Here is a 19,268-nt window from a genome sequence, read left to right on the forward strand (position 1 = left end):
ATATATACAGGACTGTCTCAGAAAATTTGAATATTGTGATAAAGTCCTTTATTTTTTGTAATGCAACTACAAACATGAAAATGTCATACATTCTGGATTCATTACACATCAACTGAAATATTGCAAGCCTTTTATTATTTTAATATTGCTGATTATGGCATACAGCTTAAGAAAACTGAAAAATCCTCTCTCAAAAAATTTGAATATTTCCTCAGACCAAGTAAAAAAAAAAGATTTATAACAGCAAAACAAAATCAAACATTTGAAAATGTCAATTAATGCACTCAGTACTTGGTTGGGAATTCTTTTGCACGGATTACTGCATCAATGTGGTGTGGCATGGAGGCAATCAGCCTGTGGCATTGCTGAGGTGTTATGGATGCCCAGGATGCTTCAATAGCGGCCTTTAGCTCATTTGCATTATTGGGTCTGGTGTCTTTCAGCTTCTTCTTCACAATACCCCACAAATTCTCTATGGGGTTCAGGTCAGGGGAGTTGGCAGGCCAATCGAGGACAGTAATGCCATGGTCAGTACACCAGTTACTGGTGGTTTTGGCATTGTGGGCAGGTGCCAGATCATGCTGGAAAATGAAATCATCATCTCCATAGAGCTTTTCAACAGATGGAAGCATTTTGGGGACATTTTGTGGCAGATTGAAATCAATTGTATATTATTTTATAACATGCTCTGGTTGATAGTCCGCGATTACAGAGTGTTTATTAGACTGAATATCACACATTATTAATAAAAAGAAAATAAGTTTAAAAAGACATTGTCATGCGGCAGAACAAATATGAATAACTTCTACAACATGTAATGTACAGAATATCAGAAGCATTTATTCAGGTATAAGTATCATATTTTACATTACCAAACATATTTGACAATCAAACCATGATCGTAACAATAATAATAATAATGGATTAGATTTATATAGCACTTTTCTATCAACTATCCACATTTTGTGTTATTATTGTGGGAAACGGGTAACTAAACATGGTGTAGATCCTCTTCTGAATGCAATTGCTTCTACAGCAGGAATACACACTACTTATTCCAACAAAATACAAACTTTGGCAAGACACCAACGTACTGCAGGTGATTTTTTTGTTCTCATTAAAAGTGTGTTCATGTCCTTTTTGTGTTGAGCTGTTTTTTTAAAAAAAAAAAAAAGCATTTCATTAAAGCAAACTAATTGTCCAGACATGGTAATAAAAACTTGAAAATTATCTGTATATGGGTGCATTTATTAACGTCGAAAAATTATGTTTATTTGCGATTATCGCGATTAATTTTGAATTAAAGATGAACAAACTATGATCATTGCAATTAGATATTTTAATCGTTTGACAGCCCTAATAAAAAGACAAAGCATTTTTCTATATTCAGTGTTTTCATTACGATATGAAGGAAAAATGTCCTTCCCAGTGGACGTGATGACATTATAGCACGGATGGGCAAACTACGGCCCGCTGGCCACATCCAGCCCGCTGGTCCCTTTAATCCGGCCCGCTAAATATTAAAACATAATTGAGCAAAGATCTGTCTATCTTGTCAGTCAACTACACACGTGAGAGCTATAAGTGTTGTTGTTTTTTGTTTTGTTTTTAGCAAATAGGCTAACCTAGCATGGTGTTGCTGTGAAAATGTGACTGTAATGTTAGCATTCTAGTTCATTAGCATTAAAGCTAAAAACACTATGTCATGTTCCCAGTGGGGCTTACTAAAGACACTTTTAAACTATCTAAATTCCAGCATTAAGGCTAGATTTTGGGCAACACACTTCTAATACAAATTATTTAAATAGTAAATGACAAGTTTTGTTGCCAGGCTATATATTACTTGGTACTTGGGTTTTCATGCCCTCCACTTTTATTCAGTTTTTAACAAAATCAAATCACTGCGTTTCCCTGGTTTATGTATTCTGTTTGTATTCTAACAGTGCGCGTAATAAACTTGTCCGTCTGCCCACATATCATTCTGCAGAATCAAGTGCCCAAACAAAGCATCCACACTTTGGTGACTAAGTCTATGTTTTGTGTGTTTTTTTTCGTGGAGTATGGCTGCAAAATGACCCACCATTGGGCTAAAAAAAAATAACACTGCTGTGTGGTTGCAAAGTCACGAAAGTGTGATATGTTGTGCCATAAAGCTCAGCGCAAACGGATGATTTGATCGAAAAAAATGTAATTGATTAAATTACTGAAATAAACCAATGTACCTCAATATGTCAAATTGTACAGTTTATTTATGTTTTTTTACATCACCATTAAATCACTTAGCATTGTTTGAGCTTCAACACCTTTGCCTAGACCAGTGCTTCGCAATTATTTTCTGTTGGGCCCCCCTCTTAGGAAAAATTAATTATTTTGCGCACCCCCACTCTCCTCCATGAATATAAATATTGTATAGATTGTCTATAAAATTGTTATACCTATACCTCTGCATACCACTGTAAACTTATTAACATTAAAGTAAACAACACACCGGTCTTTCCTTGTCTCACACCGTGGCTACAGTGAAGCCAAGTGATACGATACGTTTCATCATATTGTGGTACGGCAAAAAAAGCATGTTCCCCGGTGTCACCCGCGCCCTGCCTCGCATCGCACCGCACCCCCTCAGGGGGGCCCGCTGCACTATTTGAGAAGGACTGGCCTAGACAAAGATAATAATGCTAAGCTTTTGTCTTTAATGTCAAAAATGTAATAATCTAACAATATGTTTGTTATTGTGAATGCAATTTTGCAGTGTTAATATAATATGCCAAAATGTTTGGATACCATATGGGGCAATAATCTTTATTCTGTCCGTCATGTCTATATTTAACTATAATGCAGCACAACTGAGAAGGGTCTGCTGTCATCATGATCTTATGGCCTGGTCAGCTGTGTCTTAATGATCTTTTGTTTATTTTTGTGGTAGAGCATACCTCACCACATAGAACCCTCCCTTGGGCATTATCTTCATGAGGCATCCATCAGTGGTAGTCTAAACCTCCCAGCTGCTCCCCTGCATGTGCCTGCTTATCTCCTTCTTTCAGTAGAGGGCGTACAGACGGGGACATTGTGGATTCATGAATGACAAACAGGACAAAATGAAAGTGGGGTTGCAAAGAGGACGACCTGATAGACCTGATACCTTTGGACACGTTTTCACTAAAAAGAGTCTGCTCTGGGGGGTATTATTTAGCCAAACCCCCAACGAAAATCTAATGTTAAAAGCATTGACTTGAAGTAATGTACAACCATTGTTTTCAAATAGGTTGGAGTAGAAATCCTTTTGTTTAGCTATTGGTCTGTTTAATTTCAACAGTTAAATGCTTCCTGCAGCCGCTTCATTCTTGAAAATCTCTCCAGAGAGACACTCAAATATTCAATCTGAGTATGGTAAGACGGTGGGAATCACAGCGTCTTCAATCTGTTGACAGTTCTTGTATTGGAAGTACCGCTGCTGCTTGAAAAGAACATTTACACTTTTCCGCAGGCACAGTCGAGTTTGTTGTGTGTAACCTGTCTCCTTGTACCTGATGGATCCTAAGTGCTGAGGCTGGTGTTGCTCCGTGGGGAATATGATAAATAAATAAATAGATGATATAAGGAAGGAGGAAGAAAGTGCGAAGAGAGAAAGAGCAAAATGCAGTTAACGTGCAGGCGGAGAGTGCAGATGTGACGCTGCGATGTGTGAAGATATCGCAGACTATTAAAAGCGTGGTTCCCCTCTTTTGATTATCACCTCACAGACAGAGCTCTTTGGTCTTTTCTATACCACTGCTGGACCAGTCTTGCTACAGCATGATCATCTTTTATCGTTTCATTTGCATTCCCCCCCTTTTATGAGGTCCCTTTTGTCATCGGTTTCCACGCTTGTCTCGCAAAGGCAGTTTGTTCACAGCTAAGATTTAAGGTGATGTGTGATAGCTGCTATGTTGCTGCCATTGGGATCTTATAGCACGGCATGGCCAGGCTCTATGTGTCAAACTGTCCAAAGAATGTGACAACTTGTAACATCACCCATTTAAATAACATTTCTGACTTTGAAAAACCCATCTAAACTATTTACCTACGTTGACAAACTCTGAATAGAGTTTGAGAACTTGTATAAGGAAGGCAGCTCTCAAAGGAGCTGATCCTGTCTGATGTCCTGTGTGCACGCCTTGGGCGACTCCATGGGAAGTACGCTGGGCTGCCTGCACAGGAAGCCAAAGCCCTTCCTCCTAAAAGCCCTCAAGTAACATTAGCCTTGTGTAATCAGCCGCATTGACTGCTGCCTTCTCTTCTTGAAAGCCTGCCTTTTTGCGTTGGTGTGGAGGTTGTTTTCTCAAGGTATTGTCATGATTAATGTAACTCTTCTTTCGTGGTTGCAACATCCCTGTGAGCTCTTCTCGCCTGTGTTCCCTGGCTGTATATAGCTTTTCCAACCCCTTTTGCATCTTCTCTGAACCAGTCATTATGTAAGTGCAAGTGTTGGTGTTTCAGGTAGCAAGGTGCCTTGTGCCCTATAGGCCTCTGCCATCCCATCTCAGTTGGAGGGACATGACAAATTACAGCTCATACACCTCTGGGTCAAAACTCGTCATGAAAGAGGTGGTAATGGGAAAGAAGATATGTCGAACAAAAGGTCAAAGTTTCAGTGATACAGGTCCCTATTGAGCTTTGGGAAGGTCAAACACAGGAAATACGGTAAAGCGCAAGTGTGTTGATATGGATGTGAGACTTTTCGATAAAAGTGGGGCAGAAAAGGCCTTCGGCTGCAGACAAGACTATTGACTTTCAGACAGTGATCTTTGTATGTATTTTGCCCTTTCAAACACTCGACCATGGAAATCCTTGCTGTCCGTTTTTACTGTAGCTCTTAGGGTTTCTATAAAATGTCTCAATGCACACTATTGCATCAGCTTATTTTCTGTTTTACCCTTTCTGATTAAGCGTAGACACACTATTCGACAGAGCAAGACCCTCTGACAAACGTGTAAGGGATCATTTGTATGTATCTTGGGCTGTCCTTAGGGTACTGGTTAGTGATGTGTGGATCAATACTGATACCAGCTTTAATATTGATTCTCAAATCAAAATTCTAATACTTTTGTTACTTAAGTTATTTAAAGGCCTACTGAAACCCACTACTACCGGTCTGATAGTTTATATATCAATGATGAAATCTTAACATTGCAACTCATGCCAATACGGCCGGGTTAACTTATAAAGTGCAATTTTAAATTTCCCGGGAAACTTCCGCTTGAAAACGTCTATGTATGATGACGTATGCGCGTGATGTCACGACGGCGACGGAAGTATTCGGACCCAATGTGTCACCATACAAACTGCTCTGTTTTCACTGTGAATGTCCATTTCGCGTTCTCGACTCTCATTTTCAAGAGGATATAGTATCCGAGGTGGTTTAAAATACAAATCCGTGATCCACAATAGAAAAAGGAGAGAGTGTGGAATCCAATGAGCCCTTGTACCTAAGTTACGGTCAGAGCGAAAAAAGATACACCCTGCACTACACTCTAGTCCTTCACTCTAACGTTCCTCATCCACAAATCTTTCATCGTCGCTCAAATTAATGGGGTAATCGTCGTTTTCTCGGTCCGAATCTCTCTTGCTCCATTGTAAACAACGGGGAATTGTGAGGAATCCTTCCTCCTGTGACGTCACGCTACTTCCGGTATAGGCAAGGCTTTTTTTTATCAGCGACCAAAAATTGCAAACCTTATCGTCGTTGTTCAATACTAAATCCTTTCAGCAAAAATATGGCAATATCGCGAAATGATCAAGTATGACACATAGAATGGATCTGCTATTCCCGTTTAAATAAAAAAAAATCATTTCAGTAGGCCTTTAAGATAATGTGTATCATTAACAGGAACACAGTGTAAAAAAGTAACAACTTGTGAATGAGGCAATGTGTCATTGGATACGTACTTCTGGTGGCCTTTCATTTTGTTCTGCAACGCTAAACTACTAATATCCGAGTGGGCTTTGTTTATAATAGTAAGGGAAGCGTCTGAAAATCTGGGAACTAAATCGTTACCAAGAAATCTCTTCACCAATGTGTTTCTGAAGGTGTCTAATAACATGTCCTAAAAAGTTTAAATTCAACTCCTGGGGGAAACCTCATAAAAAACTGCACAAAGTCGGGGTACCAATAACCGATTTTTTTAAAATTTGAAAATGCTTAATTTGGCCTTAAGTAACTTGTGAGGGGTCAAACTAGGGTTTTTTTTATTATCCTGAGTTCATTTATAGCATTTGTTTTTCACTACAACTATTCCTTAGTGGAAAAACTGCCACACCCTTTTTTGCATTTACATAAAGTTGCATTTATTACAATTCGTTTCACATTAGTCAGAGCAAACAGTGATCCCCCTTGTGGAATGCTTTATGAGTCAATGTCTGCCTCTGAGTATTCATCATAAAGGCCATCATCATGAATAGCATTCTTGCAGGTAATGCCTTGACAGACTCCACAAGCTGAGATGCACTTGACGCTATTCTTTTTGCAGCTGCATCGCAGACTGCTGCAATCTCCATGGCAATTGCAGCTTGTGAACTGGAGTAGCTCTTCAGGAGCCATGGCGTCTACAGTTGGAACTGGCTCATAACCATGAACACCTATTGTCCATCCATAGTCACTGGGGTCCAGAGACATGCTCTGTAGAAGAAGCCAGTCCCGAGTTTGTAGGTAGGCACGGAGCGAATGCTGTGCTGCTGCACCCTCTGTTGGAGGTAGAGTCTCCGGGTTGATCAGCCCAGCCGCTGCCTTACGTGAGAAGATGTTGTATCAAACTTCACCCAGAGTAGTACCTGGTCCATGGTAGATGTAGTGGAAGATTGCAGTACCAGCCTGACTCACTGCATCCTTGGTAGCGCGTATGTCCAGGAAGATGTCCATATGCCATCTCCGTTCCTGTCATTAAGGTAGCAGTATTTGTAGTTTTGTGTCTCTGAATAAGACTCAGTGTATCCCAGCCGGTGCAACTTGTTGATCATTCATTTTGACCCAAATCTATGATCTCAGAGATGAGAGGGCTTGCACCTTTGACTTCACCTCCATGGTTGATGTCGTTGACTGTCCATCCAGCTTTTTCTGCATCTCTCTCCCTACTTCAGCTGCTCTCTCAGCATTGACTTGGTCATCTTCTGTGCTTGTGAATCCTGTAGAGAAAGATACAAGCATCTCTTTGTTGCGTTCGTGGTCGAACGGGTTGTTCTCCTCGAACCACTGGAGGGCAAGTTTAACTGCCTCTGCATCACGCTTCATCTGGGCTTTCCCAAGGTCTCTGTGGAGTGGAGCATGTTGGTTTACACCTTCCTCCATATGCTTGTTGATATTAGAGAAGTGGCTGAGGGTGAGCACCCAGCACTTGTGGCCAGCATCACTGCTTCTCATCCTCCCTCTGCTCAGTCCACCTTCTGATTTGGCCGCCTTCATTAACGTCTGCTCAATGCAGATGTCACACCAGGTGCCAGACCAATCGTGGCTGGAATACCGGACAACATGGTTCCCATGGGCAGTGAAACGTTCGATGGTCTCTTCGTAACCAGGCAAAGTTTCCAGTTCCTTTATCAGTTGACAGCACCTTTGGCATACTGATGATGGCCTGCAGCTGCAAAGATGTCCAGCATCCAGGTAGCAATGCAGGACAGGTGCCCATCGTGGTCTGCAAGCCGCTCAGTTCGGATGAACATCTTAATAACATTTACCATGTGGTGGTACTGCACCCAGAGTGCAGGTGTTCGTCCCCATTTGGCGAGTCTTTTGAAGGTTCCTTCAAATCTCTGCTCAAACAGTACCACCACTGGATCCGTGTGACTGGCTCCCATCTTCCCATCATCTACCATCTCCATAAAGGTCCTCATTCTAACAAGCTCCTCCTCAGTGAAGGCATGTTTCATGATGTGCTGATACATGGCTGCACTAATGAGGAGGTGAGCACGGATTGCCTTGTCAAAACACCCTCAATCCAGGATGTGGCTAGCTGTCGTACTCCCCGGATAAATCAGCTGAATCAGCTCTAGTAGTCCAGAATCCTCCATGATGTTACCAATGGATCCAATCAACTACTCTGCCCTCAAAACACATCAGTTTAGAAATCAAAGGGACACTCTTTCTTAGAAAAAAGCAGATTAAAACAGAAATGTTAAACATAGAGCCTAGGGAATTCTTAATACTAGTAATGACAACATTTAGTTCTAACCTTATAATCAATGCAGTGAAGTGAAACATTTCAAATTGATAGAAAAAGATTTCAATAATACTTACGTAGCTGACATTAAAAGCAGTATATTGTGTCCACCCATGTTCAACAAAGAAAAGGGATGCAAATGGATCCAGCTTGTTTGGTGCTAATGTTAAACTCATAACATCCTCACATTGAAATGCCAATCAACTACAGCAACCATCACTAAACACTGACTTGGCCCATTCATCATGTCAAACAGTAAAGAATAAACTATTATCTGTTTTCATTTTATTATTATTATTTTTTTACATATACCCTGCATGGTATGTGTGAGTAGGGGGCATTGTCGGGATGAACGATGACCTGGGAAAGGAGGTGTGGCCATTTTTCCACCAGGGAGTGGTCTTGGTGAAAAATAAATACTTGCAATGAACTCAGAATATTGAAGAACCCCTAGTTTGACCCCTCACAAGTTACTTAAGGCCAAATTAAGCATTTTCGAATTTTCAAAAATCGGTTAATGGTACCCGACTTTGTGCAGTTTTTTACGAACTTTCCCCCAGTAGTTGAATTTCAACTTTTTAGGACATGTTACTAGACACCTTTATAAACACATTGGTGAAGAGATTTCTTGGTAACGATTTAGTTTCCAGATTTGCCAAATACCCCATAAAATGACCTTACTATAAACTCTCCGACGAAATTAGATGAGTTATTTCCGTTTCACACTCGTTTTGTATCGATCTATTGAGAACCAACTCCTTCTGATGACTCACTTGTTTTGCCAACATGAAATAATGGCATTTAGCCCATTCTTTGTTTTCTGTCTGTGGGGGGTAAGGAGGCTGCAGAGGTGGTGCAAGCATGTTCACAGCATCCTTGGCGTAAGGCTGGGTGACGTGTGATTTACAGTGGAGTTTCCTTGCATGTTGAGGTTATCGGTGAGAAGGATTAATGGCAGGCTGCAGTATATATTATAGTGGTGCTACCTAGTGAAGCCGTGTAGCAAGGCCATATATAAATCATAATAGTAAAGTGACATGGACAAGCTGATGGCCGGAATGCTGCCGCCCGTATAGTCCCGGTATCGACTTTTCCTCTCGGTCTTCTCTTAAATCATCAAGTGCAGAATATAAATGGCCTAATTATTCCGGCAGAGGGTGGAATTAAAGGCGTGGGTTTTTATTGCTTCTCCCGAACAGATGGTGGTCTGATCTTGCATCACCAAAACACTGATAGAAGCATTTTACAATTCAGATACTGCATATGTACATATAAATATATGTAGGCTACAGCCAAATCCTGCATGTGGATATGGCAGGTGGAAAGATTGATTCTTATAATGCTGACCGAATGATGTAGCCATATTTCTCGTCACCCTCACTTTTGGATATAAATTGTCCTTTAGAACTGAACGAGTAGGAAGTAGAAAGACCTGATCAGTAAAGGTTGTCGAAGCCTTTGACTTGATACGCATTAAAACAAAATATGTGGGTCGTCAGACAACCCGGCTCCACTCTTGCCCCCTTACTGCGCCTAATGCAGTAGCGAGAAAAGACACAGGCCTATCTATAGATTTGACAAGATAGCACTGCAGTTTACCAACACAGCTAAACGAGGACACTGTGCTTTGAAGAAGACATCCAAACATGTCGTTAACAATAATCCATCATTAAGATTTTTTCCTCGCCTGATTCCAATATCACCAATCTAAAAGTCCACATCGGGTGCTCAGTTAGGTCTTTTTAATTTCACTCCTTTATGCTTGTTTGCATGACAAATTAATAACATTGAGGTTCTCACCCAGGGTTTCCCACCTACCCTTGAATTGAATTGTCGCTTATTTAGCTAACAAAAATATATGTCTCGTATTGATCTGAAAAGGGACACCGTAAAAATCCAAAATGGGTACCGCAATTTCCAGCCTTTAGAGCACACCTAAATATAAGCCACACCCACACAATTTTTGGGTGAATATTATTTTATACGAGTGCAGCTGGGATAGGCTCCAGCACCCCCCGCTACCGCGAGAGTGAAAAGCAATAGAAAATGGATGGATGGACATATATTAACCGCACGAGTCTATAAACCGTAGGCGTTTTCATTAAAAACATGATATATTTACACAGGCACTTGTGTTCATTCACAAATTAAACAAAAGACAGTGCCTGTAACAAATCATGCTATAGCCTTTCAGAGCCCATCAGTGGTGGTTGATTTCCATTCCATGCGGCGGCTGTTTCCTTTTTCGATGGCCATGGTCGATAGTCGTCGGCTTTGGGGCTGCATAGTGTGCATTTCATCAATGAGGGTTAGTCCATAACGCGCTAAATGGCTGACTGAATGATTGTGTGAGTGCGTTTGATTTAATGTGAACAATTGTATTGGTCTGATGTGACTAGGCTTAAAACTTGTGAACCTGGAAAATCCATAAATTAGCTGCAGCATTGTACAAAGCGTAGGGTTCAAAGTGAGGGAAAAAAGTAGCGGCTTTTAGTGCGGAAATTACTATAGTAAAAGGACAATTTTTACAACACACCTTTGTCACTAATGAGAGAATAAAATAACAGAATTCACAGTCTTTTCTGTTACTGTATTGGTGATGGTGTAATGGTACACGTTTTGCCATTTGTGGCATGCGTTCCAGCCCTCCCCAGCATTGGTTGCGTCAAGAAGGGCATTTGGTGTAAACACGAAGCTAAATCGTAACCCGATTGTCTCGCTGTGTCGATCCTAAATGGGAAAAAAATTAGATTAACAGAGTTTATTCTGTTAATTTTGTTATAAATGATCAATCATATAAATAAATAATGATATGTTTCCTTTGTACTGATATTACTTTCATTGAATTAAGGTTTGAGTCCAATGGTATAACAATCCCTTTTTAGGGAGTTGGCAACCTTATTCTAAACTCTTATCTGCAAGTTTTCTTTCAATCGAGGACTCCAAAGTTAGATTTAGTTTTTTTATATATAATGGGCCGAGGGAGACAATTGGTAGAAAATGGATGGATGGGCCTCAAAAACCACCCAGAACTAAAAAGCACTTAAAGGGAATCAAATGTATTATTATGATGATGACTAATACCACTGATGGTTGTTGTTTGTTTTGTGTGCCTAGCCAGTGCGCAGCTAGCGGACCAACGAGTGATAAGCTCCTCTGTGCACTGCCTTGCCAGGCCATTGGTTCACACACACACACACACACACACCGACGCGCACGCACACAGACACACGCACAAACACACAGTGGATTGTGCACAGCCACCGCACCATCCCCCCTCACCATCCTCCCCTTCCCTCCATTAAGCTATAACATTCATGTAAAACAATGTTGACAAAGGAGCACCAAATGCACAGATGTGGGATTATGAAACTGTCTTCTGATGTAGTATGTTTTATGTTATTCCATTCTGTTGTTTGGAAGATGATCGGGGGCAGTGTGTGTGTGTGCGTGTGTGCTTGTCGGTTAAAACAAAAGAGATCCTAAAGCCAAAGAGAGTGACTCGGCTGGGTCTGTCACGACTACTTTAACGTGTTGTCACGTAAACTTAGGGCTCACATGGGATGGATTGAGAGGCAACACCTCCATGGATGATATGGCCTAAAATCTATATTGCGATATATATTGCAGCCTCCTGCGATGACGATATCTATCACTATAAATTATTTGCTATAAAAATTATGATAGAAGCATTTCAAAACAAGTTACCAAGACTCCTAATGTGACTGCTGATGCATGCGATAACACATTACATAATTTCTGGTTGTATTAATTTCTCAAAACTATTATTGATTGATTGATTGATTGATTGATATATTTTTATTTCAAATATGCATAAAAACAAGAGTTAGCCTGATCCAATACAGTGCTATAGCCTTAACAGCCATTATAACAAAATGAAAACAATGTAGAATAAAAAACGAAAACAAATGTGCATTGGACTTTCTTTTATTCTTTTCTTCTTCTTTTTTTTACATATTTGAAAAGGAGTGAGAAGAAGTTTACACTTATTTAATACCACCCCTTTTCTTTAAATCATAAATTACTCTGAGCTAGAACTACCTGTTCACTCTATGTACAAACTTAATGAACTTGTATATACATAAATTATAGATATATACATACACATGCACACTACACACATACATAGTCACACCATTACCACTAGTGATCATGGAAATGGTATCATGCCACCACAGCAACACCACTGCCTCAATGGGCAGCCCCATACTCTTCTGTAACACAAACAACCCAATATCAAAGCCCTTCTTCATCTCTGTACCTCTGGAATATCATGTACCTATACTTCTTTTCAAACTGGTTTATGTTTGGACATTGCTTTAACTCCACATTCAAACCATTCCATAGTTTCACTCCACAAATTGAAATACAAAAACTTTTAATGGTCGTTCTATAACTAAGCATTTTGACATTTTAATTCCCCCTTAAATTATAACCACCCTCTCGTGTGCTGAACAATTTTTGAATGCTTCCTGGGAGTTTATTTATGTTGGCTTTATACATTATTTGTGCAGTTTGATACAAAATAATATAATTAAATTTCAATATTTTTGACTGTAAGAATAGTGAGTGAGTATGGTCCAGATATCCAACCTTGTTGATGATGCGTACAGCTCTTTTCTGAAGTATACTTATTGAGTTTAATGAGCTTTTATAATTGTTCCCCCAGACTTCCACGCAGTAGGTTAAGTATGGTAAGACTAATGAACAGTAAAGAATGTGGAGTGATTTGTGATCCAGAACCTGCTTTGCTTTATTTATTACTGAGATGCTTCTTGACAGCTTAGATTGTACATGTTTTATATGCGATTTCCAGTTAATTTGATAGTCAATTGTAACTCCAAGGAATTTTATTTCAAAAACCCTTTCAATATCCACCCCATCTATTTGTATCTGCACCCTTGTTTCACGTGTCCTCTTTCCAAACAGCATTAACTTAGTCGTAGTCAGGTTTAATGACAATTTATTATAGTCAAACCAAGTTTTTAGTTTACTAATTTCTTCCATAATGACTTCCTGCAATTGATTTAAGTCATCCCCTGAACAAAAAATATCAGTGTCATCAGCAAATAACACTAATTTCAATAATGTAGAGACTTTACATATATCATTGATATACAGGATGAACAATTTTGGCCCCAACACTGACCCCTGGGGTACACCACAAGCAATATCCAAACATGATGAACAGCAATCCCCCAATTTCACAAACTGTTGTCTCTTATTTAAGTAACTTTTAAGCCAGTCTAGTACAACTCCCCTGATTCCATACTTTTCCATTTTATTGATTAATATATCATGGTTAATTGTGTCAAATGCTTTTTTTAGATCAATAAATATTCCCATTGCATATTGTTTCTTGTCTATGGCATTTGTGATTTCCTCTATTGTTTCAACTATTGCCATTAATGTAGATCTGTTTGATCTAAACCCATATTGACAGTCAGAGAGTAATACCGGTATATGCTTTTCTATAAATGTATCTAACCTGTTATTGAATAGTTTTTCTAATATTTTAGAGAATTGTGGAAGTAAAGAGACGGGTCTATAGTTTGTGAAGTGGTGTTTGCTCCCAGTTTTAAACAGAGGTATAACTTTAGCTATTTTCATTTAATTTGGAAATGCGCCGGTTTGAAATGACAAATTACAGATATATGTTAATGGTTTTGATATCCCTGTAATTACCTTTTTCACCAATGCCATACTAATGTCATTGGAGTCAGTGGACATTTTGTTCTTACATTTGTTTACAATATCCAACACTTCTTCTTCACCCACTGCATTTAAAAACATAGAATTGGGATTTCTCTCCAACAATCCCTCCATATTTTTACCAGTTGTCCGTGGATCTGGGATTTTTTCTGCAAGTTCAGGTCCAATACTTACAAAGAATTTATTGAAGGCATTAGCCACATCTTCAATATTATCATTTTATTTTCCATCATTCGTGAAATACGTTGGATAGTTATTAGAAGAGGTACTATTTCTTATAACACTGTTTAATAAATTCCAAATTCCTTTGATATTGTTTTTATTATCATCCAGTAATTTCTTATAATAATCTCTCTTATTTGACCTTATAAAATGAGTTAATTTGTTTTTATATTTTTTATATTTATTTTTGCTTCCCTTGTTTTCAATCTTATAAATTCCCTGTAAAGAGTGTTTTTCTTTTTGCACGCATTTTGCAATTCCTTTGTGATCCAAGGACAATTAGTATATTTTCTTTTACTGGTGCATTCTTTTATTGGGCGATTTGTATTATATAATGACCTAAATATTCTCAAGAATATATTGTAAGCACTATTAACATCACCATTTTTATAAATTACATCCCAATTCTGCTCCAGTAAATCATGTTTAAATGAACTAATGGATTCCTCTGATCTCGTTCTTCTGTATTGGGTTGGCTTTTCTAATTTTTTTGTCCTGTAGTTTCCATTAAATATCAGAAAAACTGGGAGGTGGTCAGTGATATCTTTGATCAATAGCCCACTTACGGTCTTATTCTCAGTATCCTTAGTGAATATGTTGTCAATTAGAGGGGCAGAGTGGGATGTAATTCGACTTGGTCTGGTGATTTTGGGATATAGACTCATACTGTACATTGTGTCAATGAAATTATCTATATCATTATTTTTACTGGGATTTAACAGGTCAATATTAAAGTCTCCACAAATGAAGACAGCTTTATTAATGTTACTCTTCTTTGAAAACAGGCATTCCATCCAATCTGTAAAACGTTCAATGCATGTACCTGGCGATCTGTATATACAACTAATAATGACATTTCTACTTTTTTCCATACAAATTTCAACTGTTAGACATTCAAGTAGGTTATCAACCACAGTTGTCATATCATCCAGACGTTTGAATCTCAAGGTGTTATCCACATAGATTGCCACCCCTCCACCACCCTTGTTTTGTCTATTCACATTAATAAGGTCATAACCATCCAGTTCAAAATCTGTCACTTTTTCACTGTTAATCCAAGTTTCAGATACTGCAATTATGTTAAATGGTTGTGAAAAGGTGTGTAAATAGTCCTTGATGTCTTTGAAATTCCTGTTTAGACTTCTACTATTGAAATGGATAATTGATAATTTGCCTTTAGTAATAATATTCTGGTTGTACTGTTCAGTGGTGTAGTAGCAGCAGTTCTCATTGATATTGAGGAGGAAATTATTATCCGGGTCTATATCATGTTCCAAGTCTTGTAGGTGGTGCTCAGTGTATTGAGATGCTTTCAACTGTACATTGTCATATTCACTTACCAACTGAATTATGTGGCTAGTGTCATCTTGCGTATTGTCAATGTGTGTCATGATTGTGTTTAATCGCTTTTACCTTACAGTCCAGTTCAAACGTCATATTCGTTCAGATCTTCGATGTTTCTAATCACAAGCACTTTGGCGTTCTCCGGAGTACCGTTGATTTTGATGAATACTTTACAGTTCGCAGTCCAAGTTTGTAGAATTTTCTTCTCTCTCCTCATTTGGCGTGCTATATCAGCATTTCGTTTGGTCAAATGGTCGTTCATGTATACGTTTGTTCCTTTTACCTTTCTTCCCTGTTTTAGCAACGTGATTTTGTGCTTTCTGTTTACAAATCTCAGGACTACGCTCGGCTTGTTGTTTGTTCCTCTCCTGGGCAAAAGGTGACATGCTTCGATGCTGTTACAGTCCAGTTGTATGTCCTTGGACTGCATGAAGACCGCTACCTGTCGCTCCATTGAAATAATATCCAACTCCACCGGCTCCCCTCCATTCGCTGGGGTTACTGCTCGTGCGTAAGACCGGGGTTTGATGCTAAGTCGGGTGATGATCACATCCTTGATCCGTGTGTACCGCTCAATATCAGCAACTCTGTTCTCCAGAATTGCGATTTTCTTATCTTTCTCCAGATTGTCAGCCCTCATCTGATCCAGCTGCACAACAAGGGCCATGATGGTTTTCTGCTGCTCCTTGATCGTAGCAACTTCTTCGATCAGAGTGTCGAATGACTTTTTAAGTTCGCTATAATCAGCCTTGGGCGCCATCTCGTCTTTGTAACAGCGCACCGGCTAGTTACTCCAGACATTCACTTGTTAGATTAATTGCAAACTTCCTCCTTACATTATTAAACGTAAATGTTTGGAGTAAAATTTGTGAGCGCCAGTTCAGCTACCGGAACAGGAAGTGACATCATTCTGATACATATTTTATTATTCTGCTTGCTAATTTACTTTTAATATCTGGTTACTTTCCAGTCGAACATGGTTTTATCTACACTTCTGTTAAGATGTAATTACCACTTATTCTTCTATTCTTTGGATATTTTACAATAGTTTTGGGCGAACTACATATTTGGGTATCGATCAGATACCAAGTGGTTACAGGGTCAGTATTGGTCATATTAATGCTGATACTCATATTTGAAATTTTCAAGATCATTGAATGATTCAATTTTTGATCACAATTGGGGATAGGTTGATTGGCAGCACTAAATTGGCCCTAGTGTGTGAATATGAGTTTGAATGTTGTCTGTCTATCTGTGTTGGCCCTGCGATGAGGTGGCGACTTGTCCAGGGTGTACCCCGCCTTCCGCCCGATTGTAGCTGAGATAGGCTCCAGTGACCCCCCGCAACCCCAAAAGGGACAAGCGGTAGAAAATGGATGGATGGATGGAATTATAACCAGGCAAAAACATGGGATGGCGGTGTAACAATATCAATTAAATATTTTAATTATTTTCTACTATTGGCTCTAAATTAAATAATTTGGGTTTTGCCCCTGTGTCCTGAGACTTATATCCTGAGTTTGTAAACAATAATGAAAACAAAAAACTATTTTATAATTGTAAAAAATATTGATCTAACCACTGTGGTATCGTCTTATACTACTTGGTATTGTTGCTGTCGATATATGTATCGATCCGCTCACCTTTGTTTACATTCAAGAGCTGTATCTTGCGGTTAGCATGTCCTAATACTTTGTGTAGTGTAGCATGTTTAGTTAGCTATTCCTTGTACTCTAGGGATGATACTTGTAAGAAACATAGTTTATTTGCCACCATGGAGGCAATGACTGCTGACTTAGAAGTGGTTTTGCACTTTGAAGGGAAATTAGCCGCTAACAAGAATGCTGCATTGTGTTGATGACGCATTCGTTCGCTTGTCGTTGTCAGATTTTGAGGACACAGCTAGAATGTGTCATCAATATCTATTATCACGATATACACAATAATATTAAAAGCTCTTTGGTCCGCCAAGTTTATATCATTTACTGTATATCGTCTATATCGTCCAACCCTAACCACCACCAGTTATAATGCGCTTACATACCAGGGAGGAACACACAAGTAGGAATGTGCACACGCACACACTGTGAAAATGGGTTATCTTTACAGTCGACACCCCAGCAATTGTATTACAATTCAGAATTGTCCAAATCTACCTTTCAGAATTGTGTTGATTTGTTAGTTCAGTAAATCTCAAACTGTGTTGCACGCGTACCATTAGTGGTACAAAGGCTCCATCTAGTAGTACGCCAAATAATCACTTCATTAAATATTCAAACACAGTGTTACTTTTCAAACTGTGTGTAATGTTACAGCGGCCAAAAATATTAAATATGCTTGTTAAATACACCCTCTTCCTTGTTTTTAATGAATATTTAGGTCTACAATGCTACTGTATTTTAATGTTGGTCATTATGGTGCTACTTGGAGAGCTAAAGTGGTACTTGGTGAAAAAAGTTTGCAAACCACTGGGTTAGTTCCTTGCTTTTTTAAGTTAAAGTACACACACTAGTCACACACACACACTAAACTAAATAATTAAACAAGCAATGACATCGAAACAACACCTATTGCCGTCATATTAGTGTATTTGACTTTATTAAATGTTTTGGTAGAATTTTATTTTTTTTAAATAATTATTTGAAGTAATATATAAATGTATTAGAGCTGTTTATCTATTTTATGGAGGAATTTAGTTTATCATAGCACTGGCATCCAACGTTATTAAAAAAGTATTTTTTTTTTTATATATTTTTTTTTTATAAATGTATTAAGCAATCAACAAAACAATACACAACAATACCACAATAATGCAATCCAATTTCAAAACCAAATCCGTCCCAGCAACATTAAGAGCAACAATAAACAGAGCAATTGAGAGGAATTGAGGACACACAAACATGACATGGAACAATCCAAATGTAGTGAAACAAAAATGAACATTATCGACAACCAGGGGCGCCGCTAGGGATTTTGGGCCCCATGAAAAGAATCTTTACAGGGCCCCCAACACAGCGGCAACATTTTTTGATGCTATTTTACATACAATTATGCATTTTAATGGTATTTTTGACTATCATTACCATATTTTTTAAAGAAGAACAGCATCACAGTTGACATGTACAGTAGGGGAAGAACTGAGCACTCTGAATACAATGGAATTCATTTTGAGTAATTTATTTGCTGCACCACTGATTCTTAAATTGGAAATAAACTCTTCCATGAAAAAATAGCAATTATAATCAGTGGAGAGAAAAAAATATCAGTAAAAACAAAAACGCCATCAGAATACAAAATGGCCATTTATGATTTCTCATAATTTAAATAGAACTTAAAGGCCTACTGAAAACCACTACTACCAACCACACAGTCTGATAGTTTATATATCAATGATGAAATCTTAACATTGCAACACATGCCAATACGGCCGCGTTAACTTATAAAGTACAATTTTAAATTTCCCGCTAAACTTCCGGTTGAAAAAGCCTTTGGAGGATAACGTATGCGCGTGACGTAGCCCGGGGAACAGAGGTATGCCTTCCCCATTGAATACAATACAAAAAAGCTCTGTTTTCATTTCATAATTCCACAGTATTCTGGACATCTGTGTTGGTGAATCTTTTGCAATTTGTTTAATGAACAATGGAGACTGCAAAGAAGAGCGTTGTAGGTGGGATCGGTGTATTAGCGGCTGGCTGTAGCAACACAACAAGGACTACTTACTTGGATAGCAGACGCGCTATCCGATGCTAGCCGCCCACCGCACGGATGGTCGGG

General features: G+C 38.7%; 1 protein-coding gene across 1 annotated transcript in view; it reads left to right on the plus strand.

Moving 5' to 3' along the window:
* LOC133646102 (dimethyladenosine transferase 1, mitochondrial-like) overlaps nt 1-19,268 on the plus strand; it is a 41,394-nt gene that overhangs the window by 8,045 nt on the left and 14,081 nt on the right. The window lies entirely within an intron of this gene.

This window comes from Entelurus aequoreus, linkage group LG03 (assembly GCF_033978785.1).
Source record: "Entelurus aequoreus isolate RoL-2023_Sb linkage group LG03, RoL_Eaeq_v1.1, whole genome shotgun sequence".
In the NCBI taxonomy this organism is placed as follows: Eukaryota; Metazoa; Chordata; class Actinopteri; order Syngnathiformes; family Syngnathidae; genus Entelurus; species Entelurus aequoreus.